Below are 13,443 nucleotides of genomic sequence, written 5' to 3'. Positions count from 1 at the left end.
ATTATGTGTTTGGTTGGTAGGTCTATGTGAGACTGGAATTGTAGTGAGTGTGTGTCTCTCCTCCTGACTGATTATGCCAGTACTGAGTTGAGAGAGCTTAGCCTCCAGGTTGGCTATATGGTTGCATCTCTCACATGTGTTGGAATTTGTTGGGAGGAGGAGACATGAGGCAGTTGTAACATTGCCTCAAGATTCCCAGATTCACCAGCTGAACCGGAGAGGAGATTGACAACTCACCTTTGGACATGCTAGAATAATATTGGGAATGCCTTAATAAATGAAAACCAGAGCCAGAGGGGGGTGAGCGTGTAGTGCTTTTAATTTTTAGTGCTGACTTATATAATTGCTTTAGTGAGCAAGTGACAGGTAACTTAGGTGCAATGTGTTACAGGTAACTTAAATGCAAAAATGACAAACAGTAACTTTCTTTCAAGTGAAACAAGGAAATAAGTACAGTAAGCAATGCAGATATCACTAGTGATCCACAGAAGCTGAGAAATTAGGTGGAATTAGCGCCCAGGAAATAACAAGTTTAACAAACAACAAGCATATAAACAAAACTAGATTCAGCAGGCCTGGATCTAGTCTATGCTACAGCATACAAGGTGTACCAATTTCAGTAAGATACAGTTCAAATATTCAGGCACTATAAACCTTTAACCAGAAATTCCCAGCTCAGAAGGGCAGAGTCCAGCCTCTTCTCCCACAAGAGTGCAGACCACAAACCTTCTTAATGTAAAATAACTGGCCTGAAGCCCGAGTGCTTAAACCAGGACTAATACACTTTAAGAATAACAGACACTGGGCTCTCAATCATCAGTTCCCAACTTAGAAGGATGAAAGCTACCTGTCCTGCCCCCTCAGTGCATGCCACAAACCTTCCTAATGTATAACAACTGGTCTGAAGCCCAAGTGCTTAATCCAAAAGACTTAGAATGATAGCTACACTTTAATCAAGTTACTACCAAGCAGTAATAAATACAATTGAATACTACTATATATATATATATATACTATATATATATATACTATATACTACTATATATCTCTTCTTCATTTTATGGAGTGTATGCAAAGGTTCATAGGTTCATAAGATCATACTAGGCTATTGGCCTGGAGGCCCTTGTAAGCTTACCCAGGAATTTTGACCATGTTCCCACAAAGTCAGCACCTGTTTCCCCTGTCCAGCAAGGACACAGGTAGGATGTCAGGGATGTATTTTCTGTTTCTCATCCAGTCATCCAGGTTCCTCTTAAAGAGGGCTAGAGAAGGTACTCTGTTTGACATGGAGAGGGAGTCTGTTCCACAGATGGGGGAGTCTTTGGGATACAAATCTATCATGCCAGCAAGTTCTATTAATGCCACAGACCAGGTTGAAGCCTTGTGTGCAGGTTGCATGAGTGGAGTTTGACTTATGGAAATGCAATAACTCTATCAAGGCTTGGTCTGAGATGGCCTTGTATGCCAGACACAGGTCACCTCCGAGCAGTCTGTATGAGACTGAGTAGAGGGACAGGACATTTACCCTATCTGTATAGGATAGGTGTTTGAGACCCTGGATTTTCCTGGTCAGGAAATCTGTGGTCTTTCCAGCTGTTGCATGTGCTTGGCAAGGTACATGCCAAAGGGGGCATTGTACTCAGTAATGGGTCTGATAAGGGAGGAGTACAAGGATATTATGACCTCCTTGTTCCCGGATGAAATGTCCTTATTTATGAGGTGGGCCATGTAGAAAGCCTTCTGTAGGAGGCAATGTGGTGGTCAAAAGTCAGGTTGCTATCAACCTGGGTGCCAAAGTCCCTCATGACTGATTGTGTGCTTAGTACTTTGTTATTAATGTGATAATCAGTGGGGCTGCCATTTCCCCCAAAGGGAATAATGATGCATTTCTTGGCATTCAGTTTGAGGCCATGCTTCTGGCACCAGTCATTAATCTGGGTAAGGCCGTGTTGGAGGATGTTCACGTCACTAGGGGAATTTAAGACAGCACCCAGCTTGCAGTCATATGCAAACTTGGTCAGCCACAGACCACTGGTTTTGGCTTGCACCTTAGAAAAGTATATCCCAAACAGTAGAAGCCCCAACCCTGATCCTTGGGGTACACCACTTGTTACAGGTCTACTACTAGAGGTGGCTTCCCTTATTTTTACTGAGTGGGTTTTATCAGTGAGCCAGTTAGCTACCCATCTGGTAACATAGGGATTGATGCCTAGCTGGAAGAGTTTATCTATTATGTCTGAGTGGGGAATAGTGTCGAAGGCTTTGGCTAGGTCAAGGTAGGCAGTTGCACCATCTTTCCCACGTCCATGGTTTTAGTGATTGTTTTGAAGACATCGACCAAGTTTAACAGGCATCATCTCCCTTTGACAAAACCAAACTGTCTGGGGTCAAGCTTTTGGAGGTTGCCAATGTTCTTGTTTATAAAGTCCATGAAAATACGTTCCATGGCCTTGCAGATCAGACTAGTTAGGCTGATGGGCCTACAATTGCCTGGGTCAGTGGACGATCCACCTTTGTGTAGAGAGATGACAGTGGCTGTCCTCCATTCAGTTGGGATGAAGCTGGTGCTCAAGCTTTGTTTGAATAGCGTGCCTAATGGAGCTGAGAGCTCATGCCTGACTTCATGTAGGATACAGCCAGGGATGTTATCAGGTCTCATTGAGACTGTATTTCTTTGCCTTTGAGAGGGCATTGAAGACCTACTCCCTGGTGATGAGGGGAGGGGGCAGGTGTTGGGGATGTTCTGGTTTACTGATGGGGACAGGGGGATGAAGTTTTCATTGAACCTGTCTGCCAGCAGCTTGGCTATATCTATGGCATTTGTGTATGTGGCATTATTGACAACCATTTAAGAGCACATTTGGGTGTTAACTTTGAGATTGCGGACGTATGTGAAGAAGGCCTTGTGATTGTCCTAAGTGGATGTGGCCAATTTGGACTCGAAGTTAACCTTACAGGTTTTTGCCAGTGACCTTATTTGCTTGTTCAGACAAAGGAGAGATTGCCAACTTAGCACCAGCTCCATCTTGGTCCTGGACAGCAATTTTTTTCCTTTCGTTATAGAGTTTGTTTATTACTGCTGTCCACCAGACAGGCTTACTCTTCCTTGAGGAAGACTATTTTGTCCTGTCAAATACTGCTAAGTCCATACAGCTATGTAGGTTCTCATATCGTTTTTTGGTGTAGGCTTGGACATTAGTGCTAGTCCCAACTGAAGGGAAAGTGGCTGTGAAGCTGCTTATATGTACTCTGAGGAGATTGTAGTCAGCTTTGGAAACGTTTTTTTGTTTGACCCTGACCGGTGGGGGGGTGCTCAGGGGAGATGGTGACTTCAAAAGTGATCACTTTATGGCCGAATCCTATCAAGGAATATGACATTATAGGGGTGCTGCAGTGGCTACTCATGTTGGTTAGGACCAGGTCCAGGATATTTTGACCTCTCATAAGGGTGTCACCCAGCTGATCCAATGCATTGGCATTGATGAAGTCGAGGATTCTCTGGGCGATCATGTTTGGGCTAGAATTGGTCTTCTACTCTATGGTTGGGTAATTAAAGTCACCCAGGATCAGGTCAGAGGGTTGAATCTTGATGGATTAAAGTAAGTCCAGATAGGTGGAGTGGGCTCACTGAGTCATTGTTGGGGGTCTGCAGCTAGCTATGATTTGAATAGGCGTTTTGTCAACAGTTAACTGCACTTGGAGTGTCTCCTGTATGTCATACCATTTGACCAGCCTGGAGGTGTATATGCCTTTGATAAATATTGAAACTCCACCCCTTAAAATAGCCCTTTTCATCCTATGCAACCCAAAACTACCACATTACTCCCCTCCCCAATATAACCTCTACTCATTTATCTCCACCAAAAAGCTTTTTGTAGCTTCCCAAAACCTTACCACTTTTTAACATGCCTAGGAGATGCATTGGCTGCCAGTGTTAATTACCACAGAATAGTGTTGATTTGTACTTACAGTAGTAAAGAGTGATTAACAGACATGCAAATTATCCAATGATGAGGTCATTCCTTATTCTGGCTAATGTGTCTCTGAACTGCATTTTTCTACATCATGTAAACAGCCCATTTTAGCCGCAGGTCTTACCACCAACAACCTGTTAGTATCAAATATTCAGCATCTTTATGCAGCCCCCCCCATCTCCTTCCATCACATAACACCAATAATGATTTGTCTGCATTAAAAAATACCTACTTCAGCCAGGCAAGTATCCTACACTAGCTGTTACCTAAATTTATTTGCAGGTCTGCCACTTGTTCCAGTGTGTTTACTCTGTTTACCCTATACTCTTTCCTTTCTTTATCCTTCACTCCTCCAACTTTCTCTTGCTTCCTCAGGTCTTGTCTTAGACAAGGTATGATACAGTCTACAAAGTGTTCCCTTTATTGTCCCCTCTGCTGTTTCCAAATGTCCTCCTTCATCACACACACCAGTCCTGCATGCCTGTATGACCTATACAAAGTCCTTAACCATCTGTTGTAGCTTAAAATACCACAACTTCCAAATGACTTCAACTGAAAGTCCTCCCCAACTTCTACCTAGTCCTTATACCTCCCCTGATATACTATCCACACCTGTCTCAGCCCCAAAATCTTCCTTTTTTCTCCAACCATTGCTCTTTTATCATACCTGCTACCTCTCCATTGCCCATCCTTTTTAGAATGTGAGTAATTATTTATACGAAGATGATAGTCATTCTCTGCTGTGAGCAGAACACTTGATGAACAATGTGTGTGGAGACCTTGTATACATAGAAAGGAAGTCGGTTGTTGATGGACTGTTTTTTCAACACCCACTGTCAAAGAAATGAGTGGTGAAATTAAGCTATACATGTATATAGCCTTCCTACTTTTGTGAATATGTATGATAAATACTTATTTTTGTATTGGTTAAGTGAAGTCTTGGTTAAAAGATATGTTTTTGAACCAAGGTAAAAGTGTCTTGAGACTGAATTTGGAGACAGATATGTGTATGGCTCTAAAAGCAATCTAATGACTGGATTAGGACCAAACTGTTCATACCTTATGTATAAGTCTGCAGCCTGCTTTCTTGCTAACCAGCTTTACATTAAGGGTGGCAGGACATAGTTCTGTTCATTTTTTTTGACTGGCACCTATCATGAAGAAGTGGACAATGTACAATCTGGTTCAATTTACTGGCTACAATTGGAAACAATTTAAGCATAATGTTTAGTAATATTTAAATAGAATCCAGAGGGAAATTATACTGCATTGTTTTGGTGAGACAAACTACCCAGTAGCTTTAAACTGATGCCACTGAAGAATAACAAGATACTGGAAAAGAAAATAGAAAATGCTCACATTTTTTTGTTTTCTGTTTTCTGTTACATGAAATCTGCTTGGCCTGGTGTTTTTTGTTCTATGTGAGAGACATTTAAATTATCTAGGCTGCACATTTCACATGTTTTGTCATTGGTTAATTGTCTCGAGTGATATTTAAATGCACAGTGAATTTCTGGGCCTTACTGAAAAGATTTCAAGCCTGCATAAACTAAAGCATTGCTGGCAATTCCCTGCTGGGTGATGAAAGTAAATCTATATTTTTAGTCTGTGACTGATGGAGATGCATTCTATTTTATCTGCTCTATTTTATTTTCTGGTTTAAGAAATCTGTATGGCCTGGAGTTTGTGTTCTATGTGAGACACAGACACTTAAATTATCTAGGCCGTACATTTCACGTTTTTTCATTGGTTAATTGTCTCTTGAGTGATATTTAAATGCACAGTGAATTTCTGGACCTTTGACTTTTGCTGAAAAAAATTCAAGCCTGCATAAACTAAAGCACTGCTGGTGATTCCCTGCTGGGTGAGGAAAGTAAATCTTTTTTTATCTGTACTGATAGAGCTGTTTTCTGTTTTACCTGCTCCAGAGCTGTTTTCTGTTTTACCTGCTCCATTTTGTTTTCTGTTTTAAGAATTCTGCATAGCCTGGCATTTTTATCCTTTGTCAGAGATAGACACTTAAATTATCTAGGCTGCACATTTCACAAGTTCTTTCATTGGTTAATTGTTTATTGAGTGATACTTAAATACACAGTGAATTTCTGTGTCTTTGTCTTTTGCTGAAAAGATTTAAAGCCAGCATAAGCTAAAGCACTGCTGGTGATTCCCCCCCTGCTAGTTTTTCCCACCCACCCTCTCCTTTGTTGATCTGCTTTTTAAACCTGGTGATTTTAAACTGCCCACCCCTACTGTAAATTGAGCCTAATATGCTCCTCTATGTCTATACTGCTGTTGTACTGAATTATTTATTTGACTTTCCCGGTGCTTATATTGAAAAAGTGCATTTTGCCTCCCATTGTCTGTTCTACCAACTTACTTGCTCTGAATTCATTATCTAGATAGCTGTTGGATAAAGTAGTACATTTTTACCCTCTACCAAGCACTTGTATTTACATCAAGAGATCAGTGGATTTTCCATGTAGTGCACTCAGAGGTAGCCTGGTCTGTTTAGGTTGGGGAAACACTTAAGGTTTCTGCATGCAGTTGTATTGATTATAGAGTTTATCAATCAACTTATCTTGTTTTTAATGTTTTTATAAATTCCTTACAACTGAGTGTCTCTTGGCTCATTTATACAAAACAAAGTACTTTTGTTGAATAATCACTCTTTTATAAGCTATTTAAAGTATGCTGCTGTATCCATATTTTTAAGTTTGTTTGTGGTAGCATTTCATATTTTTTAAGTTTTTTTTGTGGTAGCCTATCACTCCGGACACTCCTTTACTGTGCTTTTTGATTAGAAGTGCTGAGGTGATTAATCTAGTGGCAGTAGTGTTTACCTGGTCTATATGAGCTAGAAAAAACACTAAATCGCTCTAATTATTTTTTTGCACTTCTCATATATCCAAATGCAGCCACAACCAGTACCCAACCATCCTTTAGTTCCAACCTGTTCTTACTCAACTCATTCTGTCCCTACTTAAGAAACTAAGACCCACCACTCTGGCTGCCGATCTACTCCCTGCAGACTATTTGCAAAAGGCTGCAGATACTATAGCATACCCTGTCTCAATCTTGATCAACAGAATTATATCTGAAGATACCATCCCCACTATATGGAAAATCCCCCATGTGATACCTCTCCATAAAGGAGGCAGTTCCACTGAACTGTCAAACTTTAGGCCCATAGCAATTCTGTCACCACTAGCTAAAATTATGGAGAAGTGTGTTCACATACAGCTCATGCACTATCTCACACAGAACAAGCTATTGTCCAACTTTGAGCATGGCTTTAGGCCACACCACAGTACTACTGCATTATAAACCACAACCATAACAATAACAAACTATCCTCAGCACTCTTTCTAGATTTTTCCAAGGCCTTTGAACTTGCTGACCATAAAATGCTTATAAATACGTTGCAGGCCTTCACCTTAAACAATCAAGTGCTCCAATGGTTTGAATCCTAACTGCAGGGCAGGCAATAGGCAGTCCTATGGCAGGACAAGCTATCATCATGCCTACCCATCGCAGGAGTCCCCCAGGGCTCTGTGTTAGGACCCCTTCATTTCTCTGTCTTTATCAATGATCTTCATACAGTCATCCCAGATGCTACCTGCATTTAGTATGCAGATGACCACTTTGATTTGTTCCGCCACCTCCCCAGCTAACCTATTCACATTAACCAAAAACACCTTCAACACAGTCAAAAATTGGTTTTTCAAACCAATGCCTGATCCTAAATCCCAACAAAACTAAGCTGCTTTTCTTCTCCCCTATGTGGAGGACCCCCCGGCACTCTTCAACATAGTAGCAAGTAATGGCACCATTATCTCCCTGGAAGCCCAAACTAAACTGTTGGGTGTCATAGTCAATGACAACCTTAAGTTTGATATGCACATCAATCAAACTATCAAAACTATCAATAAAAAACTCAGCTCTCTTTACAGGATCAAATCTTTCCTCACCCCACCTGCTAGAACTGCAATTGCCCAATCCCATCTACTATCAAGTCTTCTCTATGCCTCACCTCTATTCTCTAACTTGAACAAAACAGATATTAATAAATTATCATCCTGCTATAACCACATCACCAGATTTGCTATTGGCACACCCTACCAGACCTACCAGTGCCACAACCTAAATCTCTTACGGTGGCTTGAACAGAACTGCCTAGCCTACTGCATTTCAACTAGCTCATAGTGGCCCATAAAGTTCTTTACCAGCTGGAAAATACACCTGCGCTAAAAAATATTATCATCCCCTACAGTAACAACTGCTCACTCCACTCATCCACTAGACTCCTAGCTCAAACTGTCAAATCCAACTACTCAGCTGGAGACACTCTGTTTGCCAACTCTGTTGGAAAAACATGGAACTCACTCCTGGCTGGTGACTCTAGAACCCTCGCTAACCCAATTCAAAAACAAATTCAAGAAATACCTCATAACACACTGGTTATGTCCTTGTACTAATTCTGACTAGTGTCCTCTCTATTTCTTAGATGCCTCTAACTACAACTGTTTTTTACTATCTACCCACTCCATACCAGGAAGGGTCAACTGCATAAAAGCTACTTAGTGTGTCTTACACCAGAATGTAATAAGTTGGTACTATCTTTATAAAATACTGGTATTTCCCATGTCTGTAACCTGTATGAAACTACTATTTACTAAATGTTCTATATGTGTATTATGATCTTGGAGCTTTTCTCCCTGGGCCTCCGCTGAAAATGGACATATATCCAGTCGGACTATCCCGGTCAACAAATGTAAAATAAATAAATAAATATACTGTGACTGTACTTATGCAGTTAAAAAAATAATAAATAAATAAATAAAAAACTGTACTGTCTACTGCTGCTTTAAGTAGTTAATTGCACTGCATTACATAGCTTAAAACTTGTTTCTCTTTGATTGTATTTAAGCTTCATGTTTGAGCAGTACTGCTCAGTGGCAGTTAACAGTGCCCTGTATAGACTCAAAAAAGCTTTGAAGCTTATGTTTTCCCTAAATAGCTCTCAGTTAAACCCTTTCAAGCTTTTCTGTTGCTCTGGGAGCAGCTCACTTGTGCACTGAGCAGCATTGCTTTATTGATCAACCTTAGCCTGCACAAAGTATAGGTCCCTCTTGTAGTCTTGGCACTACCAGCACAGTCCTGTCAAATTAACCCATTCCCTTCCCTAATAAAACATACAGTAAGAGTCTGCTATCATGGACAGGCAGTTTCCCATCATCTCTTTGGCCATCCTGATAGACATGGGCATCCTGAAGCAATGTAGCAATTGTGTCATGTATACTGGCAACCACTTACTCTTAAAACAAAGAAATAATTTATGTGAGAGATGTAGTTATGCTATGGAATTGGAGGTAAGGCAATCACATAATGACAAACTGAATGCCAAATAGGTTGTCAGCACACACACACACACACACACACACACACACACACACACACACACACACACACACACACACACACACACACTTCCTACACTAAATAAGAATATGACACATATACGAAGGTACTCACTAGTAACTTAACAAAAGATCAGAGGCTTCTCAAACAAAAAACACTTACATATATAATGCAAAAAACAGCCACAACACATAATAATACACACACACACACACACACACACACACACACACACACACACACACACACACACACACACACACACACACACACACACACACACACACACACACACACACCAGTGTCTCAACAAATAAGCCCATAAGATGTAACACCACAAAACCTAATGTATTGGTCATAGGTCACTTCATTGTGAGACACACAGATGTTCTCCTCACCGGGCTGGATAAGGAGTGTGTTACGGTTAGCTGCTTGTCAGGTGCCAGGATATATCAAGTCACTCAAGCACTCAAGTCACTTAACCACAAGTACCAGTATGACTCTGTCACAGTCCATGTGGGGGTGAATGACTTCAGACATACCTCACTGTACTATATGAAGAGAGACATGCCTTGAGTTTTCAGATTATGTGTCCAGGCAGGTATAAGCCTAGCTTTAAGCAGCATTCTACCTTCTCCAAGGATGATGCCACAATACAAACAAAAATGATTGACTTTAATAATTGGCTTAACTTCTGGTGTCAGTTTAAGGGGATCAAATATTTATCAACCTGGGAAGACATGGTCAACAGACCATGCTGTTTTGCCAGAGATGGCCTGCACCCATCTCCTCTAGGCTTCTGGATTCTAGCAAAGGCATCAGCCACTCCTATTATACATTTTGTAGGCAGTGTAAAAATAACCAACCTCCCAACATAACAAAATCCTCAATAGATTAACTCAAGGTGCTGCTGCTTAATGCTAGGAGTCTAAACAAGAAACTACTTTACCTGGAAGCACTCCTCACTTTGGAAGATGCTGATATCTGTACTGTCACTGAGACATGGTTCAAAGGCACGGAAAGCACCCCAGCCATGTAGGACTACAATGCCTTCCATACATTCAGACCACAAACTGAGCATGAAAGAACCACAGGAGGAAGTGTATCCATCTTCATTAAGGATAAGTACACCTCAAGACTGGTCAAACAGTATGACTCTTTTAAGCTACTCCATGTACAATTAACTATAAGCACCCTACCCCATCACATCTAGGTATAGGTCCACCATCATGAAACAGGAAATGCATACCACTTACCTGGACTTACTGGAGTCACTTGCCATACAACTCAACACCTTACTCATGGGTGATTTTAACTATCCTACCATCGACTAGGAAACCTACATGGCCACAAACATGCAGGCTCAGAGGTTCTTGGTCTTTGTTAGTGCAAATTCTCTGTAACAGCTAGTCAGCACATCCACAAGAGGCTCAAATGTCCTGGACAAGTACTCACTTACATGGGAGAGCATTGCACCCTTCTCCCCCACGTGATGTCCTTCCTGGTAAGATCAGTCCATAAATCAGTCTTGTTCGATATAATTATAAGACCAGATAACCCCTCAAGCTCAAATCCCTTAAGAATTTTTCAAAGATAAACTACCTCCCACTAAGTGATTGTATAAGAAGTTTCAAAGTCCCCTCAAATGCAGAAAAAACAGACTACTATGCAGAGGTGTACACCAATTCCCTGTATAACCACTTAAGCAGTTGTGTAGAATTGGCTGTACCTGACTGGATTAAAACCAGGTCTCATGAAAAAACAAGCCACCCTGGTGGACCCCAGTAAAAATAGGCTATATAACAAGAAAAAGAAACTAATGTCCAAGAACAAGAGTGAACTGGCTCAGCAGAGGAAGAAATCCCTCTTTAGCTTAAGCAAACAAATTAGAGATCCTGATACTTCCTCCATAGCTAATTACAAAGCAAAAATAGCCTCCCTAGCTAAGGATAATCACAAGGCATTCTTTAACTATGTCAAAAATCTGAAAGGGAATACCCAGCTATGGGCTGAACCGGTTGAGGATGGCACCACCCATACTCATCTAGAAGTAATAGGCAACCTGCTAGCTGATAGATTTGGAGGAAACTTCACCCTCTTGTCCCCTCCAGTCATCCTCCAAAGTATACCTGCCACCATTCCTCAGCCTATTATCTCAAGAGAGTAGGTCATCTCCAAGGGCAAAAACACAGCATTAGTGAAACCAGACAACATGCCAGGTTGCCTTTTAAACAACTTAAAACATGACTTAGCAACCCAATTAGATCCCTGTTTAACCACAGCCTGATAACTGGCCATGCTCCAGCAGAATGGAGGACAGCAACAGTAATGCCTTTGCACAAATGAGGACCATCAACTGACTCTGGGAATTATAGGCCCATAAGCTTGACTAGCCTCATCTGCAAGGCCGTGGAAAGAGTCATTATGGGTCTTATTAACAAGGACATAGGTAATCTATAAACTTTGGAGACAACCCAGTTTGGATTCTTTAAAGGTCGATCATGCTTGTTAAGCATGGTTGACTTCTTTGAGAAAGTCACCAAGCCCCCGGACAAGGGAAAGACAGTGCATACTGTCTGTCTTGACCAAGCCAAGGCATTTGACACAATTCCCCACTCGGGTATTATTTATTTATTTATTTAACATCTGTTTACCAGGAAAGTCCAACTTGGACCAAAGCAAATTTTCAGTGGAGGCCTGGGGAGAAACACTCCAGATGCATGTCTTTGCAATGTGGGAGGAAACCGTAGCACCTATAGGAAACCCACATGAATGCTGGGAGAACATGCAGACTCCACACAGAAGGCACCCCTACTGAGAATCAAACCTGAGAACCTCTTGCTGTGAGGCAACAACGCTACCGCTGCACAACTGCACCATCCAGGTATTATAGAGAAACTCTCCCAATTAGCCCCTACATTACCCATTGGGTAGCCAATTGGCTCACCAACAGCACATAAACTGTCAGAGTGGGTGACCACCTCTAGGAAAAAAACAGTCACTAGTGGCATATCACAGGGCTCTGTACTGGACCGCTTTCTGTTTGGAATTTATTTCTCAGAAGTCCAGGCAAACTTGGGTGGCCTGTGGCCGACCAAGTTCACTGACAACTGCATATTGGCAGCAATAATCAAGTCCCCTAACAATGTTAATATACTGCAGACTGGGTTAACACTGACAAATGATTGCTGCCAAAGCCACGCATTAAATCTAAATGCAAAAAAATACATTATTATTCCCTTTGGGAAAGCTGACATCCCTGCTAATTATATTATAGACAGCCAGCCCCCCCCCCCCAAGTGTAGCCCCAGTGATACGTGATCTGGTTACTCAGGTTGATTGCAACCTGAACTTTGAACAACACATATCCACAGTAGTAGGGAAATCCTTCTATGTAGTGCATCTTATAAGTAAAGGGATAGTATCTAGATCTAAGGATGTTATAATTCCATAATACGCAGCCCTCATCAGACCGATAATTGAGTACAATGCTCCCTTTTGCATCTATCTCATCAGACACCTGCAACACCTGGAGACACCACAGAGGTTTCTCACCAAGAATTTATGGGGTACACAAAACAAGTGCTACATGGAAAGACTGAGAGCGCTGTCACAGTGTTCCGTCTCCAACATGTTGCTAAGGGGTGATCTGTGCCTGGCTTGCAGGGCAGGTTTCTAACCCGACCATGATAGAAATACTAAACATTCATAAATCAAACTGTATGAGCGTCACTCACTCCAGAGATCTTAATCTAGCCTCTGACATGAACAGATCATGCTGGAGAGATAGATACATCTCCCAAGACTGCCACTTCTCTGGAACAAGCTTCCAATTCATGTGAAACAGAGCCCCTCCTTGACCCTCTTTAAACACAACCTAGATAAATGGATGGGTGACTGCAAATTCACTCCTATGGTGGTGCCCATGTTCCTCCTGGACAGAGGAAGTCATTATTAACTACGACAGACCTTACCTCTTTGAACTTCACTCACCTAACCACCGACAACTGGGTCAACTCAGGATAAATATGGGTAGGATTGTAAGGCCTCT

The sequence above is a fragment of the Protopterus annectens genome, chromosome 14.part0 (assembly GCF_019279795.1).
Source record: "Protopterus annectens isolate FY-2018-M chromosome 14.part0, PAN1.0, whole genome shotgun sequence".
NCBI classification, from domain to species: domain Eukaryota; kingdom Metazoa; phylum Chordata; order Ceratodontiformes; family Protopteridae; genus Protopterus; species Protopterus annectens.
This window is presented reverse-complemented; position numbering follows the sequence as displayed.